General features: G+C 40.1%; 1 protein-coding gene across 4 annotated transcripts in view; it reads left to right on the top strand.

Moving 5' to 3' along the window:
• The window catches only part of PDE3A (phosphodiesterase 3A), a 247992-nt gene that overhangs the window by 173836 nt on the left and 49016 nt on the right, over positions 1–25140 (top strand). The window contains exon 1 of one of the 4 annotated variants that reach the window (XM_071551348.1): positions 14160–14182. The exons of the other annotated variants lie outside the window; for them this stretch is intronic. The gene's annotated coding sequence lies outside the window, so the exon portion shown is untranslated. Of the gene's footprint in view, positions 1–14159; positions 14183–25140 lie in introns of those variants that run through there. 4 annotated transcript variants of the gene reach the window in all.

Genomic DNA, 25140 nt, shown 5'->3' with positions numbered 1-25140 from the left:
TTTTACTGTTTTCCATGGGGTGTTTTTTTTTTGCTTGTCACCCAGAGAACATATTGAATTTGGCATTGCTATTCCAATTTATAAAAATAAATCCTTTACCACTTTGTCTTCTTTCCATTAAAATGTTGCTAATCAGTAAATTTTTACTTTATTATATTATAATTCATAAATGAGAAGCAATGACTTTAAAGTTCTGGGGTGAAGGGGGATTCAATTATAAAAAAGAGTAGGTAGTGAAAACTGAAAATCTGAGGTAGGGTAGTCACTGTGGCTAGGGGTATGAAATAGGCTTTTCTGTGTATAGTGTGCTCTGGATGCCTTAGCAGGTGTAACTTGATTTCTAAGTTCCTGAGAGTTGGACATATTGCTCAGTGAGAATTGCCATCCATTGTCTTCTACTTTGTGTCAGCAGGCCTGGTATTGTGTAATGAACCTGTGACCAAAATCCCAAAATCCTGCCAGTGGCACCAAGCTTGGGTCTGCTGCTTTTTCCTGTTTCTTCCCTCTTCATTCACTGCAACTAGAAGGATACAGGAGAGCACTACTCATGCTCCTCAGCCCTTAACCAGTTGTCCCGAGGCCCTGAAGTCTCTCTTTATTGCCCTCAGTCTTCTTGTTCCAACTTCATCGCTGTCTGCCCAGAAGATTAGTAACAGATCTGAGGCTCTACCAGGAGAGGAAGCTTTCTCTCCACATCTTTTACACTGGCCCCAGGGGGCCAACAGACTTTCCAAAGAAGTGGGTCCAATCTGCATATTGGGCCTTCTATTCCTTCTCCTGTGAGAGTGACACATCTTTTCTCTTTTCTTCTCTATGGAAGTGATTTTGATGCAGGACATGGACCAGCTTAACCTTGTTGATGCCTCCAAGATAGATGAAACTTAGTTCTTGTTATACCTGCACCAATGACTTGTATTTGTTCATGAATTGATTAGCAAAGATAGGCCTGACCATCTGAAATGGAGAATCTTTGAATTTGGGCTGGCTCTTATTGCTAGTCCCCAGGAGCATAAACTTTAACTGCAGTACTGAATTTTACCTGTTTCTATCAGCCCTTGTCCAGTATTTTTGTTATTATATCCCAGTTGTCTGTTGTAAAGGCAGTGTCTTTGAACACTGTCATCAGCATGGGTCATTTGCTGACTGTACTTCTTGTGATGTGTCACAGATAGGAATATTAATTATGGTCTTTCCTAAGACTGACCTGGCCTTTGAGAAGCTCAAAAAATGATCCCTGCACACTGACACATCCTATGATACATGTGTGTATAGATTATAACTAGCAAATAGAAAAGGAATAAAAGCTGGCAAAACTGCACTAGACAGAGGTATTGTGCTTACCATATTTGTGGTTTGTGATTTAATTTCAGAGAAAAAGGGAACAGAAAGAATTCCAGTCTTAGAGAACAAGAACTGAGCTTTCATGACTTTTTTTGCTCCCTAGAGTTGTATTTCATTTAGTTGTGTGAAAAAGTAGCTAAAGAAAAAGGCAGGAGGAATATTTTGTTTTGCACAAGGGATCAGGAAAACAGAAGCCTCCTCCAGGTCAAATAGTCTCAGGATATGGAATAAATTGCCAATCATCTGTCTCTCCTCCCAATATTATCTGATGTATTGGATCAGTTAAAGAGGAATGTACTGCTTAAATTCAATCAAGAATTCAATTCTATTACTTTATTTTTCATATTACAAATTTGGTATCAGTCTTGTAATCAGGAGCTTAGCCCCATGCTTTGCTGAGATGCACTTTCTTTTCTCTATCTAGCATTTAAAGGGAAGGCAAGAAGACTTCAAGTCTCAGTTGGTGAATGGCACAAATGAGGATTGAATTCAAGTAACTGTAGTGCCTTGCAACCCAAAACGAACTGTGAACCTGCGGTAGGGAGTGTTTCCCACCGAGCTGTGTGTGCAGATTTGGGAGCTGGTGATGTCAGATACAAAGTCCTCCTTTTGGCAGACATTCTCTAAGGCATTTCTGGCAGAGGCTCAGCAAGAGAGTGTCAGCATTTGAGGCTTCTGATGTGGATGACTTAATGTTGTAACAGCCCATAGCATACACTTGAAGTATCTAAGAAAGGATGCAGATCCCATCCCTTTCTCAACTGCCAGGGCTATCACATATTGTGGGACAAATCTAGCACTTGGGTGCAACTTTTTTTTTTTCTGCACTGCTCTCAAGCTGGAGTTTCTTCAGATTTTCAGTTTCCATGAATAATGTTTAAGTGATATATCTTTTGTAGGTATATGGATAAAACATGTATGTAGGCATGTGGGAGGAATGTAGGTGTCTGCTGCATTTTAAAAGCTATCTTATGTAATGCAAAAAATATTTTAAAATGTGAGGAAATGTATCATGTGTATGTTACAAAAATTTTATCTCTGTTTCTTGTTGTTTGGATCTGATATATCAGACAAATCTGCTGTGGGCCAGAATCAACCATGGAGAAAACAGAAGCAGCATCTGTAAAATAGCCTGTATTTTCAGCTCTGAAAATTGCTTCCTGACCACAAAACATGTCTGCACTGCTGGATTTTAAAAACAATTCTTATTTGTTCACTTCCTGATAATCAGTCCTTTGGAGAAATGCAGATAGGTTTACAGCTCCAGGTCTTCTGCCTCTCCAGTGAGTTGTATGACTCCTTTCTTCTTTTGAGGAGTGTTCTGAGAAGGCTTTTCAGATTTTATTCTTTTTTTTTTTAAGTGATTAATTTGCTGTTGATTGAATCATTTTATCATCTTTTAGAAGGCAAGGCAGAAAGTACTAATCCTAGGAAAGAGCAACAGTTCCCTTTTGGAGCACTAAGTAAGTACTGATGAAGATCAGCTAGGCAGCACTCCTAGTAATTTATGTTTCACATTCTATGTACATCCCAATTCCATAATCCCTATCACTACTGTAAATCCACTAAGAGTCACTTGGACAACCAAGGGTAGGGGTGGACTGGCCAGGCCAGGTAACCACTGACCTCGTACTGAAGCCTTTCCCTCTCTGCTTCAGAAGTCATACCAAGCATTACCCCTCATGAAATCTGACAGTCATGTGAAGGAGTCTTGCCAGATTCAAAATGCATTTGGCTTTTATCTTGCTGTGAGACTTAGTTGAGAGCAGCCAAGAGGTTTCAGCTCTTTCAGGAGAAAGTTTCTGAGGGATGGACAGTAAGAGGGGTACTACATAATTAATTTCATTGTGGTAAAATACTGCCAATGCATGACAGAATGGAATATGCCAGACATTTCGTGCCTATTAGTCTGTTATAAATAACTGGTATTTCCACCCAAGAATACTTAGTTGAGGCTAGAACATTTCTTAGCCTGTTTGGGTAATTTTTTTGGTTGCTGTGTGTTGGGAGTTTGTTGACATAGTAGGAGCATATATAGTACTTCCAGGAGTGCTCATTAGTTGTGGATTAGCACATATATGTAATTATTGTCCTGATTCCTTCCCTGATTGAATGCAAAATGAATAACATATGTGGTAGCATTTATGTAAAATACACAAATTAAAGAACAGGATCATAGATCTTTCAGAAGTTTTGCACTTCCCAGCAGGACAACGATTGAAATAATACATTTCTTTGATATAGACACATCATTAGTTGCTATCACAGTAGATAAAAATTTCCTTTGACAATCCCGCCGAAATTAGATCACCTTCTCTTCCTCTGTTTTCTGATAAAATTAATAAAATTAAGTCAACATTAAAAAGAACAAAAAGAAGACGTGACCACAGCAAAGAGGCAAAATGGATTTCAAAGCAGATATCATCTTTTGTGCTGCTTAAATACTTGTCACATGAAAGGGAGGAGGGAGACAGAAATGCAAAGATTTCTAGTCTTAACTGTATTAATAAGAAATTATTAGCAATAAGCACTTCTAGACAATCAGATCCTTATATTCCCAACACTGCCTATTGCCTACAGATAGCACACAGGTTGGAAGGGTTTCTGACCTCTGATATGAAGCCACACTTAAGCCAGGGAGAAATTATTAGCAGCAAGCGCTTCCAGACAATCAGATCCTTATGTTCCCAGCACTGCCTGCCGAACTTCTGGACAGAACACAGGCTGGAAGGATTTCTAACCTCTGCTTTGAAGCCACACTTAATAGCTAGGAAAGAACTTTTCCCACAACAGCTCCCGAAATAACATTTATTAATACAAGTATGTGACAGTTATTGTGGGTTCCGCTTTGCCCACAATGTTGCAAGATTGTATTTAACTGATAATAAAAGACTCCAAAAGAAGCCAGCACAAAACTCATTCTACAGAGACAAACACACTAAACTCAACTTACAATACAGCAGTGTGTCCCACTCTCACGATAGACAGAAACTAGCAACAAAATACTACTAACCAGAAGCACAGACACCTAAAACACTTATCTAGACACTCTTTCAATAACATAGGACAATAAAATAGCTCACACACCACTCTCTCTGTAACACAAAGCAAAAGGAAAGAACAGAACTGCTTCTTATCAACACACATGTTGAAAAAAGAAACTGCACATTGCAAAAGAAAGCAATAACTAATATAAAGTAGCAAAGTGTAGAACAAGTTACTCTTGTTAGTATTAAGGTAGCAAAACACAGTTAGTAAAGGAGGTACTTATAAAGCAAGAATCAAAGTAGCTGTTAGCATAAGATGTAAGATAGAATGTATAAAGGAATAAGCTTTGTAGGAAACAAAAGTTAGGAAAGTAAAGTATAGAAAGAAGGCACATGGTCTCCTTACCCCTACATTGTTCCAGGAGGTAGGAGGAGGCAGGACTAGCTGCCAACAGCTACCTCACACAGATATGGCATTTTCCACTCTCTCTTGCAGTTAAAACTGCATTTCTTTTTATACTTTTTTTTTCCTTCAGGTGGTTTCCTGTGACTGTGGGCAGAGTTCTGGGGGGTGAAACAGATGCCTGAGGGGGGGTAGGCTCCTTGAGTAGTCATAGAAGATATCACAAAGGGGGGCTGTGTCATTATTTAACAACATTCCACCCTATGTTAATCTTATCAGTTTGAAAGCCTTTGTTCTCTGCTGGACCATGCCTCCAGGGGACTGAGGCATTTCCCTCAATCCATCCAGGCTTATCAGGGCCATCACCCCACAATGCTGTGTACCTCATATTGGATACAGTATAAGTCTTCTTTATCAGCATTATTTTATTAGAAATAGGACTGAAATATTTTCAAACTGTTTTCAAAGAGAGGTTCTGAATGCTTAGACATCCATTGTTGTTGTCAGTTGTGATTGGTTTTGGGGAAGGTGACAGAGCACATTGGAAAGGTTTTCTGCATAGAGGACAGAAGAGTATTCTTCTGCCTCAGTTTTTATCTCCTTCACATCTGATTTGCTTAGTCTACCTACAAATGACAGTGACTAGTCACTACTTGAGTTTTGGGGTGTGGGTTTATGGGGGTTTGGGTTTTCTTTTGTTCAAGACTTCCAAAAAGTGTAAAATTTTGTGGTGAATGCAACTAAAGATTATAGGCAGAGGGTGAAAATCAAATGTGTTTGAATCCAACTGGCACAGTAGTAATCTTAAGATTAAAGGGTTCTTCTAGAAGGGTATCTTTGTTTCCTTCTTAACTTACCACACTCAGCCTGTTTTGAGAAGATACTGATTTTGGCAGTACACTGATGTGTAGACACAGGAAAATTCACTGTAGTATTGGGAGCACTTCAGCCTATACTTAATCAGGCAGATATCCTCAGTAACATATCTGATTTCTCAGCTCACTTGGCTTATCTGCTGCCAGTACTGGAGAGATCTTTGCTGGTTAGCTTTAGTATCTCTGTACCACACTACATTCCTCTGTAAGCATCACCATTAAACCATCTGTGTTCTATGGCAAGTCAGTGACCTTGACTATCTGTATCTGCAAAACTATTTATTTGCTTTTGTATTTTCATTTTTTCTCCTTCATCTACAAGGCAGTTGGAAAAAGATGACTAAAATACAACTCTGTATGTGTGATAAAGACATGGGGTGCCATGGATATAGTTCACAGAATATAGAGCAAATTTTGTCACAAAAGCAAACAGCTTCAGGGTATTTATCACTGACAAAGCTGTGGGAGCAGAAAGAAAGCTGCCTTGAATTCACCAGTGTTGGATGACGTAGCAAAGATGTCAAGAAAAATCATTTAAAGATCTGCTAACTGACCAGAGTTCCTGAGTTTGTAGCAAAGCTAGAAATGGTATGATGTAGTATTGGCGCTGCTCCTTTCCCCATGATAGATATGTTGTAATGCTTTTTGGAAAGTGTCTGTGTTTTGCATGTCAATGTGCTAATCAAGTTTTAGGTAAACGAAGACACAAAAGACTTAGTCATTGCTTCAGTACTTTTCTCAAAAAGCTCAGTTCCAACTGCACGCACAAATACTTTTCTTCTATGCAAATCCTCTTTCTGTAACAGAATTGGTGAAGTACAAAATAATTTTCCTTAGGCTGGTTGTTTGTATAGTTTTTTTGCTGCATTATTTCAGAGGGGGAGAAATGCCAGAGTTTGTGTGCTTGGATGTGTATGAGTCAGTGACTGAAAGCATGTTTAATTTATCTCCTCATTTTCAGACTGGAGATATTGTGGCCCCAGCAGGCATGCCTCAGGTGAATCCGTGCCACTGTCAGTAAAAGTACTCTGTTTTTTCATACCAAACCCTTTGCCCCATCTGACTGCACGATTCTTTGAAGTTATTGGGTAGTTTAGTTTTTAAAACATTTACACTGTTTGCAGACCTTTCTACCACTCTCCTCCCCTCAAAAAACAAACAAACAAAAAACCCAAAAAACCCAAACAACAACAAAAACAAACAAACAAAAGCAAACACACCCCCCCACACACACACTTCTTAATTAGAAGGGAACCAGGATTAAGGAGGTAATGCTGAGAGAGGACACACTGTTTTGCAGAGGAGCCTGCAAAAATGGAAGAGGAAAATGTCAAATAGATGGTATCTCCCTATTTCATCTTCCTGCCAGTTCAGGATTCATCTCTGTGGGTTATCCTGTGCCGCTCTCCAGTGAGACAGCAGTGGCAGTGAGCAGTGTAGCTGTCAATGCTTTCTACTCCCTTATTCTCTTAGCTTGAATTTAAATATTTTGATGGTTAATACACTTAAATTCAGACACAGATTTTTAACAAGAAACTCAAGTTTGTGGGTTTCAGTATAAATCATTAGAATGCCAAATAACTGAGGTTAAATTTTTGAATGGTTGTTTATGCCAACAATTTATGAGTGGAGGAAATAAACCTTTTCTGAACAGCTTTCCTAACAGAAAGTGTGACTTAAGCCAACAGAAATGTGCAAATACCTCGCTTAGTGCCAAAACTGCCTTACATGAATTAGATTTATTATACACCAGACAGAAAGAAATCCAAACATTCACTTCAGCCCTCTTTCTGTGTTGAGATTTGAGTATGGGGGGTTGTGTGCAATCTGCGCGAGATAAACTGCTTGGGAAATTAAACTTTGGAAGAACCCCCCACCCATGACATTTTTTGCAGTCAGGCTCATGTGATCTCCTGTCATCAGAGTGTGGGTGAACTTCCTGAACCCTGACATTGCAACTCTGCTCAGTGTCACAGCTACAGTATGTCAAGCTCATAACAAAATAAACCTCCCACCGGAAACAACTTCACTTTGAAGTTCAGAATCTTGCTCTAGTCTTGGTTTTAAAAAAGCAGTATCATATATCAAATACACTGAAAAGTTATTTCAAGCTACTTTCCTATGATGAAACAGTACGGTTTGGCCACTGCTGTAAGTGCAGATGTATTCATTGCATTCCAGGCTTTGCCAGTGCTTTATTTTATTTATGGCTTGCTTCTTCCCTTTTTTTTTTTTTATTTTTAATAAGTGTTGGTAAAATCTGTCACAATGCTCCATGCTAAAGACTTCAACACAGTGGTAAATTAAATTTAAAACTCTTCACTATGATACATGTGTTAGATTGGCTAGCACAGCAGAGAATGCAGGGGTTAGCAAAAAGGGAAGTTCACAAATATGAATTGGCTGCCTTTTGTCAGAAATAATTTTCTCCTGATGAAATTGGAAAATAAAAGTGGTAATGGCAAAGCTAAGTTCCGAGTTTCTACATAAGCTAACACTGGATACATTGACAGAGATCTTGCCTGCAGTGGCCCCAGTTTGGTGAGATACATGACCATAAGCACAATTAAAATTTGATGTCTGCATGTGGCTTCCCAGTGGTTCCCCATTTACCTTGAAATACTTTCTTTCTTGCTGTTGCTGATAGTAAAAAAGGTGACTGAAACAAAGTTTTAATTACTTCTCTTAATAAGGACCACTACCACCTGTCAAAAGTATGTTATCTTAAAATAATTACAATTGTACACAACTCTGTGTAGGTTCTGAAGGCTGCTGTAAAGATACTAAAGGATCTTAGAATGAGAACCAAATTTGGTGATACCATTATGAAGTAACTCAGTAGTGAAGTAAACACTTGCTTAACTCGCTGGATGGGAATCTGTGTTTTTAATTTTTTTCTCAGTGGCATCTTTTTGAAGCAGGTAAGATCATACTCCCTTGTGATCCACAACTTTGCATGACTATTACATCAGCAATGTATTTGAATGACCTGTAATTTCTTACCATTGTTAATCCTAGTACAAAGATTTTATCTGGAGCCTTTGTAATTTTTTTTGTTCTTTGCAAAATATTAATATTTTTGCACTTTTAGCTAAGTGGAAACATTTAATTAGCTTGTTTGCTAATGACCTGTAAAAATGTGAGAATAGCACCTGCATTGGAAATCTTTGGTTCAGCTTATTGGGATTTATAGCACCGTTGTAAAACTCAGTGACATTGCCCTCACATGAGGATGCACAGCCCTCAGAGGAAGCCAGTGAGGATTCCAGGGGACCCTTTCACACCCTTGATTAGCACGGTGCTCTCAGCTTCATGAGGGTGAGAAAAGGACACCTTGCAGGCAGGTTAGCCCTCAGTCCATGAGGCCAGGATTTCCATATTTTACCTTCTCTCACTGGGTCTGCAGTGGCTGCCCAGATTGTGTCAAGGCCACATTCTTTCCACTGCCAGAGGTGTTTACGGCACTATCAGCTGTGAACTTGGAAACGCTGAGCTCTCAGCAAGGGGTTGGCATGCAAATAAGGAGAGAAAAATCGTCTCAAGTGATGTGACCACGTGGACATCCTGGTGTTTATATTAATTTTTTGATTAACAACTCAGTATTGAATTCAGGAGTCTGAAGTGTTTTTAAAAGCCTTTCAGTTTAGCTTAGGTTCAGTTAAGGTAATGACTCTGAGTTTGCAGGGATCAGACTAATGTAGGTTAAACCAGACCTGACTCCCCACCACCTCACACACATAACAGCTATGTAAGAAATGAAAGTAATTAAAGTAGAATTGAGTCTGTGTTTGGATTTGATGATCTTAGAGGTCTTGCCCAACCTAAGTGATTCTGTAATTCTGAATTACTGCCCACAAGACCTCAGCTCTAGTCTCAACTGAAATACAGAAGGATCTCCAAGAGAGAGAAGCACAACAAAGGGGCAAGCATTTTCCCTGAGCCCTGAGCATTTACTTCATGTAGGAAGTCCATGGGTTCTGTTTATTGTGGTAGTTGGAACAGTAGGTGAATTGGCCCAAATATATTTTTAGGTGTGCCTGGCAGGGGAAGATACAACACTGATTAGAGAAAGAGAGAGATTGAGAGAGAGAGAGAGGTGACTTGCTTGGAGAGCAGAACAATGCAACTAGAAAACAGGAAATAGCAATAGGAAATTCCACCCCTACAAGAACAAACAAATATTTGTAGAGCAGAATCTGCAAGTGGCACTGCTTTCCTCCCACACTACGTACTGTTGCCAAAGTGATAGACTCCCTCTGAATAGGTCACATTTAATGTATGCATAGTGAATGCCAGTGTCTGAATAATGCTCACAAACCTTGAAAATGAGATTAATTTCAGAATCCTGAATTTTGGCTATCTGTCTGTGAATCACGTTATTTAGAAGCTGAAAGGTCATTTGAGTGGAGCTTCTGAGAATCTCCTGGGAATGTCACAACAGCCATTTGTCTTAGCTGAGGAGGTTCAGGGTCTGCAACAGTTTTGGAGGTGAAACTCACACACTTGTCACACAGACAACAGGGAGGCAGACTTTCTTTTGAGGGAGATATTGGAATGGATGAAGAAGCATCTTGCTGTTTTTGAAGATAAAGTCCTCAGGATGACCATTTAGGTATAGCAGTCATAGTTCTTGGGAGTTCATTGAAATACTACCCTGGGACTGGTGAAAGAAGGCATGATTTTTTTTTATTTATTGCTGTACCTAACTTCTATCAGAAAGTGCTCTAAACAGAATCACTGAATGGGATTTAGTTCTGAACTCTGAAAATTTAAAACAGATGTGATGTGATGCAGAACTGAGAGATAGGAGGAGAATTCAGAAAATCCCAGTCTTTTTCTGCCACTTTCGTAGCTTTATGGTTTTTTCTCCTACAGCTTCAAGCAGAGGTTTAATACGTAAAGAATTATGGAAAGATGGTTTTGTTATTTATGTATTTTATGAAGTCAGTAAACAAATGTTAAGCAGAAGTGATTATACCTGCAATGGCAGCAGGGAATCTCTTCTCTAGCCACTGATTCATTCCTGTGTCAGGATTTACAACTAACTCAATTAAATGCACACTTTCCTCATAATTGCCCATGTGCTAGCAGAAAGTCGTCAGTTGTCGGAGGTTTTGTTCATTTCTGGGTTGGCTGCCTGACAACATAAGGATTTGGGGAGAAACTGTGGAATTACCCATAAATTTTCTTAATTGAATTGAGCATAAGCTTTTGAGCTTAAGATGTGAGCAAGTAAAACTTTCCAGTTTCTAGGCAGAGCTGTCTCCTTGCAGTTATTTACACAGCGCTGCTTTGACTTGCTGTTAAAAAATTACACTGAGGCAGAGATTAGGAATTCAAAGAGCAGTTTTGTAAGGAAAAATGCCTCGGTTTCATTCAGTAAGAGATGTGGTGAAGGAGGGAGAAGAGGGGGGAGTAAGCAGGGGAAAGAAAAAGGACTATTACTTCAGGCAGGTTTGCATACGTCAATCAATGAGACCTCGATCCCATAAAGCCTTAAGAATGTGCTTCGTGCTACACCACTTCAATGAGACAACTTAAAGCATTTGTGGCCCTACATGGCAGGTCAGCCTTCTCCCTCCATCTCTCCTTCCTCATTGTCACCCATCTTGTGTGATTCTGGGTCCTAATTTTTTGAGAAATAGTACTAAGGGATCAAGTTTCTGTCACAACACTACTGTAAAATTTCTCATTCCTTATTAAAAGTAGCTCACAAGCTCCTTTTCTTCAGGGTTAAAATGTGGCTCATGGAGGACACATCTATCCTTTTAATGTTTGTTTTAAAGCACTGCATTTGATATGAAAAAGATGCCTGCTTCATTTGCATGCACGCATGTTCATAATATTATTTTAACTCATCACAGAAAAGGTAACTTACATTATGGACTTAGAATGTTGGCATTTTACATGCAAATTTGGCAATATGTCTGTGCCAGATGGCATTTAATACTTAGAAGCAATATTGTGCCTTCTATTAAATATAATTTAAAATAAGTACCTGCAGCTTATAATATTATCCCTGCAGGATCATCTTTTGAACAGCATTTTAGGTAATTTATCTCTTGTCATCAGGACACGTTTGTATGAGATTTCATTTAAAACAGTACAGAATTTCTTTCGTTGTGTTCCATATCAGAGGGCAAGAAATGTAGTCAAAGTAGCCAAATAAGTGGTACATCTTCTACACTGTGCTGGTTTAAAGGTGAACCAGCAGGGAAAATGAACTCACCACGAGAGAGATTATAAGTCAGAGACTAAAATTTAATAATAATATTACAATAAATAGACTGACACAAAGAGAAATTGCTTTTAACTCATAAAACCTAGCAGTATAACCCAGTGTCCTGGGGCACAAACCCAAAGGGGTTTGTTAGCCCTTGTGCTGAGACCCGCATGGTTCCCCCAAGTCCAAAGCAAAAAGAAGTGAGAAACCTGTTGGTGCAGGCAATGGCTGTAGCCTGGTTGAGAGCGGCAGTCGTAGTCTGGTTGAGAGCAGTGATCTCCTCCTGTTAAGGTCCTGCTGCTCCTCTGGATCCCACAAGAAGTTCCTGAGGTCTTCTTACCCACAACTTATGTACCCTCAGGGAGCACCCAGTCCCTCCTCCTGGGCAGGGACTCACACAATGAGTGATTAACTCTGGAGCCAGGGGGTATTGTTGAACTGTTGATGGCCCATTAGCAGCCACACCCCCTCAGGCCAGGTGTGAAGGTGATAATGACTCCCTGGGCAGCTGCTGCTAATGGCCCATTGTCCTTAGGGAATGAATAGAGGGGGTAGAATACACAGCTTTGATCACCCCCACACAGTGTTAGCTGGTTCCTCTTGCTGAGCTAGGACATACACCCTGCAAAGTTACTGATGTATTGCTGGAAGTTTTGCATCTTTCCCTGTAGTCTACACTGAGAGATTTGTTCCTCAGGTACAAACTTTCAGCAACCTGACAGTGACAAGGCACAAAAACAGAGAAGATATGGTGTGTGTTGCTTGATAGTGTGTGGGAGTCTCTGAAACCAGGGTGCCAGGGAACCCACAGCTGCTCAGCACTGTAAAATAGAGGAAACAGGTTACAGTGGCTCTCTGTGTGTGCTTTGGGACTTGTTGATGGAGATAAACTGCCTCAAGGTGACAGACTCCTGCTTTCTGCCAGATCAGAGATTGGATGCGCAGAGTTCTTCATTTATGCTGTGTGCTCGTAACAGCTCCCCTCTCCTGAGAGAACTGAAAACTCCTGAGAGAGCCTCAAGCAGCTACTTTGAAAACCTTCAGTAACAAAAGGGAAGGCAAGAGACAGCGCTTTCTCTCCAGGAGATGAGCATGGCAAGAGCAGGGGAAGGCTTGCCTTTGCTGCACTACTTGCCACAGATTTACAGGTCTCTGAGCTGACAGAGCTGCTGCAGGTTTTCAGTAACACCAGCCTGAAGTGCACACACATCATGGAAGTCTGCATTCCTCTCCCTCCTGCCCAAGGCTTCTGCTTTTTTGGGGGAGGTGGTGGTTGTTTTTCTGTGCCTGCTGACGTCAACAAAATTGCCAGATGGCATTTCAATGCTTTGCAAAGAAACAGGAGCCTTTTATTACTGGGATCACGTGGATCCCATTCATTTGCATTCCCAGAAGTGGTCTAAAGCTTTTGCTTACTGTGTAGGCAAAAAGTGCTCTGCACCTTCAGGGACCCAGAGGGCCTTCTGTGGGATATTGTTACCTTAAGTGAATCCTATAAGAGGCGTGCAGAGATGAAGGGTTTACTTTGCATTCATTTGGCTAATGTTGAAATACTGTAAGTCTCTAGACTATTGTGCTCTGCAGAGGTTTTATGGGTTTGTTTCCAAAATGATAAAGGAATACCTTTGGGAATTTAGGTAATAAACAGACTGACAGGGTAGATCTGAAAGGCATACTTAGAATCTCTCAGATCCAGGTTACTCAGTACCTTGTTGAACAAACATGCAAGTCCAACACAGTGAATAATATTAGCAGAGAAGAGGAGCTATCAGGGTTTAGATTTTGAAGCTTTCAAGGTCTGCCGCTAGAGCTGGACTGTGACATGGCCAGTGCATTGAAATGGAACAGTCCCTTTATACCCCTGAACAGATGACAGGGAACTCAGTACCAGATGCACAAGATTAAACCAATTTATTTTGCTGTGCTTGAGCCATCTCCACAGCAGCTTGGCAGGGGACATGGCACTGCTTGAAGGCCAGAACAATCTCTTACTGGCAATGTAACTCCAATACTAACCCTTGTCTGGCTGCTAACCCAGAAGAGGGAGAGTTTATGATTAGATTTTCAGTGGAATGAGACCTTGGAGAAGTGAACCTGGAGGAACCTGCAAGGCTCACATGGGAGCACATAAATGCTGGAGAAGGAAAAGCCACACTTAATTTGGGGGAGCATGAAGACTTCTTCTTCTTGCAGATTATGAAACTGGTCCTTGGAGTAGTTTCTCAGTGTAATGGGAGGAGAAATGTATTTCTGTTTGAGAATGAAAGGTGGGAGCATTTTTTATTTTCCCTTTAAGCAAATGCAAAGTACCTTGGCTGGAGCACATGGACTCAGTGGTGATGCAGAAAGGAGGGTAAGTAGTTTGGTTTTAAAATCTATTTCACAATTTGAAACTAAAGTTCCCCTAAACCTATCTGATATTGCCACAGGCTCCAGAATGAGCAATAATATGGGCTCACAAACCAGCTTTTAATCACTATTTTATTTTCCACCCATTTCAGCTTTCAGATGTGCCCCTGTGGTGCCTCCTTGCTCAGAGTGCACTGCAGTGACAAAGATGTGTGTAAGTTACCAAGGGCCATCTGTCTGAAAAAAAAATATGGGGCAACATAACCCTATGATCTTTCCAAGTGTGAATATTTTATGGCTTAACAAAGTGCTATTGAAAGGCACTTTGAAACAAACAGCATCGTGCATTCCCCTTTCCTGCTTGATAAGCCATGTGTTAATATTGCTCACCCTTGTCTTACCAATTTCCCAGCTGTATGACATGCACCAAGTTCTGGTGATTTATCATGGTGTTCTGTGTATGTTAAGCATTGCTGCAATTCACATGGTGCTAAGTGGTTACAGAAGAACACACAAATAAATATAATGACTTATTGGACTCTTTAAATTTTGTACCATTATGTTCATGACTAGGAAGTAGAGAAATCTGCGCTGGCTCAGAGTAGACTGGTTGATGTTGCGGAGCATGAAGAGTAATAACCAACTTGACCCTGCTTTCGTAACTCCATTCTTCAGCTGGGCGAAGAAAGAGTACAGTTTCTTTAGGGCTGGCGTCTCAGGGAAACTTATTGCTCATGCTGTGCTCCGATACCTAATTTAATTTCACAGGGGAGTAGCGATTGGCATTCACATCGTGATTCACAGATCATGGAACAGGAAACAGCCTGTCAACTTCTAGGGAGCTGGAAGGGAGGAGAGTTGCCTAGAGAAAAACAAAAATCTGTTTTGTGAGGTAATTCGGCTCATGAGCACAGCAGGCAAACTTCAGTTCTGCTGTGAGTCCTGCTGAAGTTAGAGGAGTCACTGCAGATTAATTTGCCCCTCAGTTTATCAATTTGTAAGGTCTTGAGTTCAGAGATGTCTTTCAGTGAATTAAACACAAAACAAAACGAAATAACACTTTCTCATCCAGGATCAGAGGTTTTTGAGACTTCAGTATGAATGTGCTCCCTCTGTTCTTCCATCCCACATTAGCTGTATTCTGGATTTACTTCCACAGCCTGTGTACTTTGTACTCAATTAGAAATGTGCAAATGTGAATATTTTGCATTTTTTGCAAATCACATCAACAAACTGAAGGAAAGCACACTTACACTAACATGTACATGTGTGCTGATATTTCATCATTAACATTTTTTAATATACTTCCATTTTCTCTCTTTCGTTATTTCCATGTGGATACTCTTGGAAACCCAATTTAGGGAGTATTTCATACTAAACACTGGACAATTAGGTGGAGTTTAGTGTCTTCAACAGCTGTGGTAGCAGACAGAAACAGAGTGTGTGGAGAAGATAAGCCTATGTATGTTATCCTTATAAGTTTGACTTCTTTCTCTGAGGGTAGTTCTGCTTTCTTAATACAGTCATTGAGCATTTCATGTATTTCTGGGGAGTTTTGTGTTCCTAGAGTAACGTCTGTAATCCTTCTACTGTGGAATATTTTAGTGTAAGGTCAGTTCAAAATGTTATGAGATTCCCTCCACCTCCCCCAGATACAGTAATTTCTTTGTTGTTTGTACAAGATTTTCAAGATCATTGGAAAGAATGTGAACAGCAAGAGACTACTGGCCTAATATGTAAAATACACTGATTAAGATCTTGTTCCTCCCAAATCGATGATAGCATTTAATGTGCAGAGCAGAGTTACAGTCTCAATTTGAAGGAAGAATAGTGCCATCTGGTGATTCCTGAGAAAGGCTTTTCTGCACCTAAAGCTGCAGGATCATGTGCCCTGTATGAAAAGTTCTGCCCAGTTGTACCATGGCTGTTACATTATACCCTTTCCTGAAGCACTGACTCACTTTAAGCTGTTGTCCAGACTTAGGTATCCTAGGCAGTGAGCTCATTTAGGGAAGTATTTGTGCTCTAGCTTGAATATGTATTCGAATCAGGTCTTCTGTAATTTTCTCTCTGTCATCCCCACCACAAAGCTCTCATCCCCTTTTCCCGTGGAGGTTTTCACTTCTGCAGCTGGATGTCCTCATGGCTGTGCTGTGTAACCCATCTCCTGCCCTCTCCCCTATTACTGTGCCGTTGACCCCTTGAGACACTGGTGGACTATCCAGGAGGCAGTAACCCTTAGATGAGTGACATTTTGGGCTTCCTTGCTCCATCCTCCTGGGAACTCCTGGTCTGCATTGCTTGGCTTATAAGCGAGGCTGTGGCTCAGTTCCAGCAGAAGACCTGCTCTCTGATCTCCTTTCTTGTTATGTTCTCATCAGTAATGAAGGGCTGGCATCCCGATCATCACCAGTGCCGCTGCTGCCCAAGGGGAAACAGAGTTCAGCCTGCTGCTCTGGAGCTGTGTGGGGTTTTCCATGGCTGTCATCTTGGTGCAGGGAGAAATGGCTGTGTTATGTTGAAGGTGGATTCATAAATTGTTTATACAGAGCTAAATGAACATCATTTTACAAGCAAAAATAGTTACTGTGTGTGGTTAGAAGTCTGATAATAATTTATTCTGTGCACTTAGGGAAATGTCCTTTAACTGGTTCATTTTTAGGCTGATCACATAAACAAGCCCTTAAAGTAGAGTAGAAACACGTAAGTTTTACGTAGAGTCAGAACATGGTTTTCTCTTTTTTGACTAGTTACTAAGTACACACAAATCCACACAAATCAAGCTTCATAGTTAAATATGAAATCCTGTTTGTAACTTGTCTGCTTGTTTTTAGTTGGCACGGGCTCATATGGTTGTCTTTATACACAAAGGATAAACTAGTCTTTAGTGGCAGCTTTTGACTTGCATTTTCTTCTCGGTTTGAAAAAAAAGGCCAACTAAATGTTAATTCCTTTCTTTCCAGTTATTTCTCCTCCCTCCATTTAAACTGAACCATTAACATGTGTGTGAGGTTTATTACTATGACTCTGTATAGAATTGGATCATTATATTGTTAGTTATGGCTTAAAGGCATATTTGTATCACATCAGAAAAACGCCGTCCTAATTGAAGGCATCTTTCTAAAAAGCAGAACAAAGTAGGACCTCATCATGTTGCCATCTTGAGCCACCTTGATATTACTGACAGGAAATCAAACACATTTCTTTGATCTGTCAGTGAAGAATAAAAGGGCAGGTGGATAAAAGTATTGTGCATATTTGATTTGTTGGGTATTTCATTTTGCTGTAACATCACACAGACTGCTTCAGCTTTCCTCTTCACAGCAACTGTAGCTTGCATTAAAAGAGGAAATAGATACAAATAAATTTTTACTTAGATTAAGGGAGGCTTCACATTCCTGGCAAAATGCCAACATGTTGCACAAAATGAGCATTACTGATATGCATTTTCTGCTCTCTGTTAGCATATTGCTAGGAATAACAGTAATTAAAAGAAGAAATCACTGAAGTCAAGTGATTCTTCTTTCTAGAGAAGGTTGTTTCCTAATTTATTGCCAAAAATCTCACCAAATGCATTAGGAGCAGAAGAAGGGTGTATAGAAAGAATTAAGCAGCAATTTATGTATTTATTTATTTTACTTGAATAGGATAAATAGGATATCTAGGGCCCCTTGTAACACTCAGATTGAAGCAGTCAGAGAGATAATACAGATTTAGAAAGACTGAATCCATATGCTTCATCAGCTGATCTGTCAGAGCACCGTATGGCAAAAAATTTTGCTTGTGGTCTGTTTTAACTTGTTAACAAATATGTTTACACAAAGCATCATAATGAGAGATGTTAATGACTGTTCACTGAGGGCAGTGGTATGAAGTTAAGTGTTTTCTTGTGATGAAGCTGGTCTTTTATCTTTGTTCTGAGTTTAACCTCTCAAAGTTAAACTGACTATGAGGGGAGACCTTTCACTTCAATAATCTGCATTAGGTTAACTAGTGTTAACAAACCTGAATATTGAAGAAGTCTCCGGGGTCTCATCCATTATGGATCCCATTTAATTCAACAATGAGCCTCTAGCCATGAAAGACAAACTGAGCCTTTGCAAAAGTCTAATGTGGCAAAAAAATGCAAATGTGGGCATCCTGTTCAGCAGGACAAGAAAACATAACCTTTTTGAAAAAGACTGAGGCATTTTGTTTCATCATTTTCAAAGTAAAAATGAAAGTTTTGTGAAGTTGACATGAATTCTTGTTCCTATCTTTTAATAAATCTGCTTTAAGATTGCTGGAGCAAAGCCAAAACAAGTCCTTTCCTTTGCCAGAAATTCCGAATCCAATAATATTTCTGTCAGGGTTCAAAATATTTTTTTGTGTTTCTCTAAAGCTGTCAATATAGTGAGAATTCTTGAGCTGCCTAGTGTGAACTGCTGTTTCTTGTTTGTGGGGATGCCACTGTTCTCTGTATAAGAGATCTCTGTGCCAGAATCATGTGATTAGAACTGAAGTGTCATGAGCAAATAGCTCAATACTGTGTTCATGGATTATAGGGTTACTCATGAGCTAAAATATCAAGGCTTTGTTCTGATGTATCTTTCAAAGTCATTGATTTTCAGTGGTAAAGGACAGGTCTATATGTCTATACTTCTTTTCTCTACTTTTCTATATCACCTTCAAAAAATCGGAGAACACTTTTAACCTGTCTACCAGGACCTCTGAACTTCTGTATGGTTGTAATGCTGTTTTGAAACTGGCCCTCACAGCATCTTCCTCCTCGATTTCAACATGTCCATACACCATCATCTTGTCCTCCAAACTCTAGTCCTGCCTTTCTTCATTCTCCATGTTTTCCCATACTACTCCATGCTTCCCTGTGTCTGCATACTTCTCTGTGCTTTTCTTGCCTTCAAACACAGCTCAAAGCCTGAGCTGATACTGATAACACCTGGTGGTGGTTGGTGACTGGGCTGTGCACTGGACTGCTTCTCTGATGCTGGTGGGCTTCGTCCTTTGGGTGCTGGTGCCAGCATTGTATATGGCATGCCAGCTGGCCTGGAGAGTGTAGGGCACTCTTTTCACTCTTGGCAGAGCTTGCCCAGTCTGTAATCAATCATTCTGTTGCTGAAGAAATGAAATGCTTAGTTATTTATATGCCTGCATGTGCATGGATCCAGGCAGAGATAGCTTATTACTTCTTTCTCAAATGAAATCACTGTCTGTGATGCAGGAGACTTACCCATCGTACAGTGCTGCTTATTTTGCATTGATCCTATGGTCATGAAGGACTTCAGAGTTATTTTAACAGCAGCACTGCCACACCATGTGTTTCTTAAGTGTGGACACTTTGGGCATTTTCGTTATCGGAGTATCAGCACTGTTGTTGTGTCGGAAGGTTTGTGACCTAAGAATGAACTGCAAATTTAAATGGGCTGCATTTATTACTTTTTTTTAATGTAATTTCAACGCTTCTCCTGTGGCAGTTCACTAACAGTCCTAGTAATAGAGTTTCAGTGGATCGTCTTGTCCCTTCAAATTCAGACTACCTCCTCCACTCAGTAGCAGTAGATGCTTCTGTTGCTCTTACTGGTGCATCACCACTAATTTCTTACTGGAGTAGATTCAGATGAACCACTAAAGTTCAGCCTCACAAGGGGTTTGGAAAAAAAAAAAAAGAAAAAACCCACAGCTAATTTTTTTGTTATTACCACTTCCAAGCAGAAAACATAAGCCACTGTAGAGATAGAAATCATTGTCTAGTTGGGTTGCCAGCATAAGCACCAATGCCTCATGATCTCTGTCTGTTTGTTGGTCTCTATGGTTCTGTTGCCTTTGTAAATGAGAAGCCGACGCTGTTAAATTTAGATGTGAATTTGAATCCAAGATTTCCAAAAACACAGAAGTGGTTGGCCCTCATAATAAAGTGCCGACCCTGAGCCAGATAGTCAAAGTTCAGTATGGTGAGCTATTCATGATGCAGAAGTACAGATTGAATCAATCTCTAATTAGAACTGAGAAGCAATCAGGATGTCATAATTAAGAATATTATATGCATTTGTTTGTTTGTTTGTTTTTTCTAAAATGCAAGTAAAGAACAGCTCATAACATAAAAGACAAGAGTTGAAAGTAAGACTTTTCTTAGATTAAAATTGTGCACAAAACAAGTCATTCTTCAGCTTCATGGAGGAAATCAGAAATGGCTGAGATGACTTAGAAAATCCTAGAGCCTTTATCATCCAGTTTGTAGATTCTAGGCCAGAGCAGTAGTGGCTGAAAGTGGCCATCTGATACAGGCATTGACCTGTTGTGATCAGCTGTGTACCTTATATCTCAGCAGGCAAGTATTTTTTTTTTCATTTGTGACAGCAAAGGCAAAATAAGCCCATGGTAAAAACTAACCTAGTATGTCTTTAAGTTGGTCCTTGCAGGTCAAGGATGAAGTAGGTTGAAAGCAGTCCTCGGGGCTTGCCACTCTGTCAGTTTATATCTGTGCTAAATGAAAAAAATAATTTTAATATCATAGAAGACATGTAGACGATAGTTCTTTGTTTTTCTTGTGTATGTCTTACTCTTTCTCTGTTCTGATTTTCTCTGAAGTGCCTGCCTACAAATAATCTAGTAGAAGTGGGGGATTTTCACATCTAGTACATGCATGTATCTTTAGCAAATCCTGGCTTTAGATGAAGAAGCTTCTACTTTGAAGAAATTACAGCTCTGCAGCAGCTATGATGAAGGATTTGGGGGCTGCAAGTCCCTAAGGCTACACTTGCTTTTCTTAAATGAGTCATAATAGAAGAAGCCAAAGCCAAGTGTTAAGGAAAAAATGATTAATTCTTTTCACAGAGGAGTTCATTAGTGACATAAAGTCACGAGTAAAAGGAGGAGGCATCTGTAACACTAGATGGCTATTAACTGTTATTAGTGTGAGTGCTTAAACTTGGGAGAACTAAACTAATGCAAACCGCAAGGTCTGATGGAGAAGGAAAAACTGTTCAATTTTTACCAGTTTGGTGGCAGTGAGTCTATCGCTTGACTTTGATGTGCATAGGATTTATCCTTTTCAGAAGGTGCAGAATATCTCTGTCTACCTTTGGCTACCTTTGTCTTAATTCAGAGGCTGAATTTAACTTGTATTATTTTTTAAATAATATTTAGTAAAATCATTAAGGTGTTCTTAATACTATTAAACTGTTGGTGATGGACTGAGGTGGATGTGAATCTTTAGCTGGGGTTATTTTCACATGAATTTCTGCTCAAGTTTCTTCCCAAAAGAGTCTGAAATACTTTGAAAGGGAGAAAATTTGGCATTATATGGCTCTTTTGGCTTTGTTCTAGTGTAACTGAGACTGTCAAGTTGAAAATGTGGGAGGATTAGTTAGTACACTGAAGGCAGAACGGTGATTACTGCTTTCAATGGATCTTTTTTTAACTCATGCTGTGTATTTGGCTGCTCTGTTTTAGTTCACTGTAGAATTAAAACAGCTTCTCTAGCTAAGCAGGGATATTTGAGCTGTAAACTCAAATGGGTAAGATCACCAGGTATTAATAGCTGGCATATCCTCTGCTGTGTGTGCCTCCAGGGCCCTGCTCCTGCAGGGTTCCAGCTGGGGTTACTGCAGCTCAAGCTGAGACTGAAGACAGTTGTCACTGTTTGCTTCACAGGAACACAAACTATCAGCTTCAAGCTACCAATTTGTGACCATCTGATGTACAAATTGAAGAACAATAATGTAAGACAATTGAGGACAGTCTCTGAAGTAAAGAATTGTTTTCCTCAGTTTGTGTTATTGAAAGCAGATTTGAGCCCCACTTAGAATTTAATTTTTCCCATCTGCTGTGTTTTAATGAAAAGCAATAATTTTTAAAATTCCTACTTTAGTTGAAGTGGTGTCTACTTTTTAAATAATAAACCCTTACTGTTTGTGACTGACTGTGATCTGGTCTGTGTTGTCAAGTAGTTCTTGAGGCTGGGGTAGTCGTGATAATTTAATGATTTTAGGCAGTCAAACAGCACGGAAAGTCCCTTGGAATTGGGTGACTGAGTCCCCAAGGGTCTGCTGAGAACATCAAACATAGTGTCAGAGTTTCCACAAGGTTTGCAAACTGTGACCAGCGGCTCTTAGCCAGGAAGTTCAGCCTGTGCTCTTGCCTCCTTCCAGGAGCTGCTTTCCCTGGATCCTCCTTGTGGCATGCCTTATGCAGAAGGTCATCTCTGAGCATCTTCACTTGAACTGGGATTTCCCCAGGAGCCCAAGGCAAGCTGGTTACAGCTTGCCCCTTGCTACCAATGGCATATGCTATGGGGACAACCCTCTGCCCCTTTCCCCTACACTTCCTGGATTTTTCCAGCTGTGCTCTACTGTGCAGGAGGAAATGTGAAAAATTAAGTACTACTTTATGTTGGTAGGAGTGGAGTTAGTTCATTTGAGGTCCTTTCTGTCATATATAATTTACAGGGAATTATGGTGCTGTGACCAGTATTTGCATCCACATGGGTGCAGACTTTGCTAGTCTGTAAGTCTTAAATCATAGCAAATCTAATCCTCTCACTCCTTGATATTATTTCTGCATCTATCTTTTTATTGTTGCTTGGCTGCCAGCATTAACAAAGACATTTTCTTTTGGTGCATGTAAGAAAAACTTTCTAGATGACCTGAAAGCAAGAACTTATCTTCTCCCTTGGAAGTTACAGGTAACACCAAAACTGCATAGAACTCAAATGTGTTCTCTGTTTCTCTCTCTCGGCAGGTCAGTTTGTCTGTTGAATATGATGTGCAAAGGAATCTCCTACTTTTTTTTTTTAATTTAATATAGGTGTCTTTGTTAAAGCTGTGAGACAGACTTCTCTCTGAGCAGCTGTGGTCCATCCAGGGAGTGGTTCCCCCAAGCCTGGGCATTGAGGAGAGGAACAGTCATCATGGTGATATCAGTATTAGCAATTACCATGACATCATCACTCAGCAAGAAAGAAGAATAATGGTGTAACTCTGAGTTGCAGACTGACTGTGCAGTTTGGATAAATGTGATCCTTTGCCCCTTGGAATGTTGAGTACAGTGCATGAGGACACATGTGCAGTGTGTGGAGGTGTGCACACTTAGGGCAGGCAGCATCCTCAGGTAGTTTAGTGGGTAGTTTCTGACAACCCAGAGAGGTCATGCAAGGCTAGCTTTGGTTTTGTTTTTCCCAGGGACTATATAACCAAATCTGGACATATCAACGCAGGGAAAGCAAAAGGCCTTACTGTACCTTCAGTGCCTGCTGCAGATTAACTGGTATCAGTTTACTAAGAATTTTTAGCATGGATAAAAAACTCCAACAGTCTTCTTGTAAATGTCTGAACAATTTTTCTCAAGCGCTGAAATAATTCACTCCAGACAAATACCTGGCAGTATATGTTTCAGTCTGAGCTCTTTGGCTGACAAAGCTGTCACGAACTGAAAAGTCCTGTAATGGAAGAAAGTTAGTCAGCTGTAACTGTGAGCATTGTGAATGGTGTCACCTAAGGTAGAGATGCAGGATGTGGGGATGGCAAGCGCCTCCCCAGACAAAGTGTGCTATAGACAGTGATACATTCCACAGGTTTTATAAGAAAGGAAAAAAAGTATTTTGTTCTGAAACCAGTGTCTCTTTCTTAAAGAATGATGTTGTTTTCATCCTGGTTTTCTAAAGAAAGTAGTCATACATGATCATGCTCTTCTCTGATTGTTTCAAGCAAATGTGGCAGAGGGGAAGAAGTTTCAGAGATTCTTATCTTCCTAGAAATTTTATGTCAGCCTATGGTGGGATACCAGAGGAAGGTCCAAATCAGTGGCCTTGCTTGGTAGTAGTTGACGGACAGTTTAACATAGTGTGAGGTTAGAGAGCCCTGTATAAGGTTGCTCAACAACATGCACATACAGCTCAAGGCAGGGGCTGCCTCCTGCTGATTGTGTTGCCTCAGGGCTTTTGCTGAGGAAAGGGGTCATTGCAATACAGTGAGTGCTGAGGGGACAAAAAGTGTAACTCCTTAGTGAGACCCATTTCATTAGATCCTGTGTTTGCAGAACTACATTGAAAAATTTCCTCTGGCTGCCTCATGATCCTTGGACTCTGGCATCTTGTGCTTGGGCTACAGACACACTGAATGTGGCAGTAGGGAAATTTTCTGCTCTACAGATCAGAGTTCAGTGTAATTGTCATCAGAAAGGTCTGCTTTGTTACAGTGGTGCCATCCCAAAGATTTTATAACCAGGCTTGAAACCAGAATTATTATGGCTCATGCAAGATCAAGTCTTCCTTCATTATGGGCTCATTTTCTGTGTTTCAGTGTCTGGTTTGCAGTTCTGTGGCTCTGGGTGCTTTAAAGACTCAATAGAAAAGCCAGTGATTGCTCTGATGCCTAGGAAAGGTTTTCTTTGATCAATGTGATGAGACAACAGGAGGATGCTATTTTCAGTGTTACCAAAGAGTGCCTGACAGAGCCTGTGGTAGGTTCACCTCCAGACAGCAGTGGGAAGGCTGTACTTCAATAAGCTGGAGGAAAGATTCTCATAAACATCTTGTTTGCTAACCAAAGAAGAGAAAACCTGAAATCTTATGTTAGTACAAAATAAGAGAGAAATAAAAATAAAAAGGCTCCCATTCTGCAGCTTTTAATACAGAAAAGTTAAATGTCAAAGAGTTGTATGCACACTTCTTTTTCTCCTTAGTCATTCAGTGGAAGGTGGAGTAGTTAAGTCTGTGGCGCCTTTAAAATGATTCATTATTTCCATAGAAGCCAATTCATGTTTATCCTTCAAATTGCTCTGTGGACATTAAAATAATGGAGAATTATATTTGCTTTTAATTTTGTTTCCAGACATCTTGGCCTGAACATTTATGATGTGACTTGGAAACTGTATCAAAATGTGATTTATAGTTGCTCATAATTGTGTGAAGATTGAAGATACAGTGGATGCTTCTTTTTTTTCTTTTTTTCCTCACCGCCTCCC

Source organism: Pithys albifrons, chromosome 3 (assembly GCF_047495875.1).
Source record: "Pithys albifrons albifrons isolate INPA30051 chromosome 3, PitAlb_v1, whole genome shotgun sequence".
NCBI lineage: Eukaryota > Metazoa > Chordata > Aves > Passeriformes > Thamnophilidae > Pithys > Pithys albifrons.
This window is presented reverse-complemented; position numbering and strand designations above follow the sequence as displayed.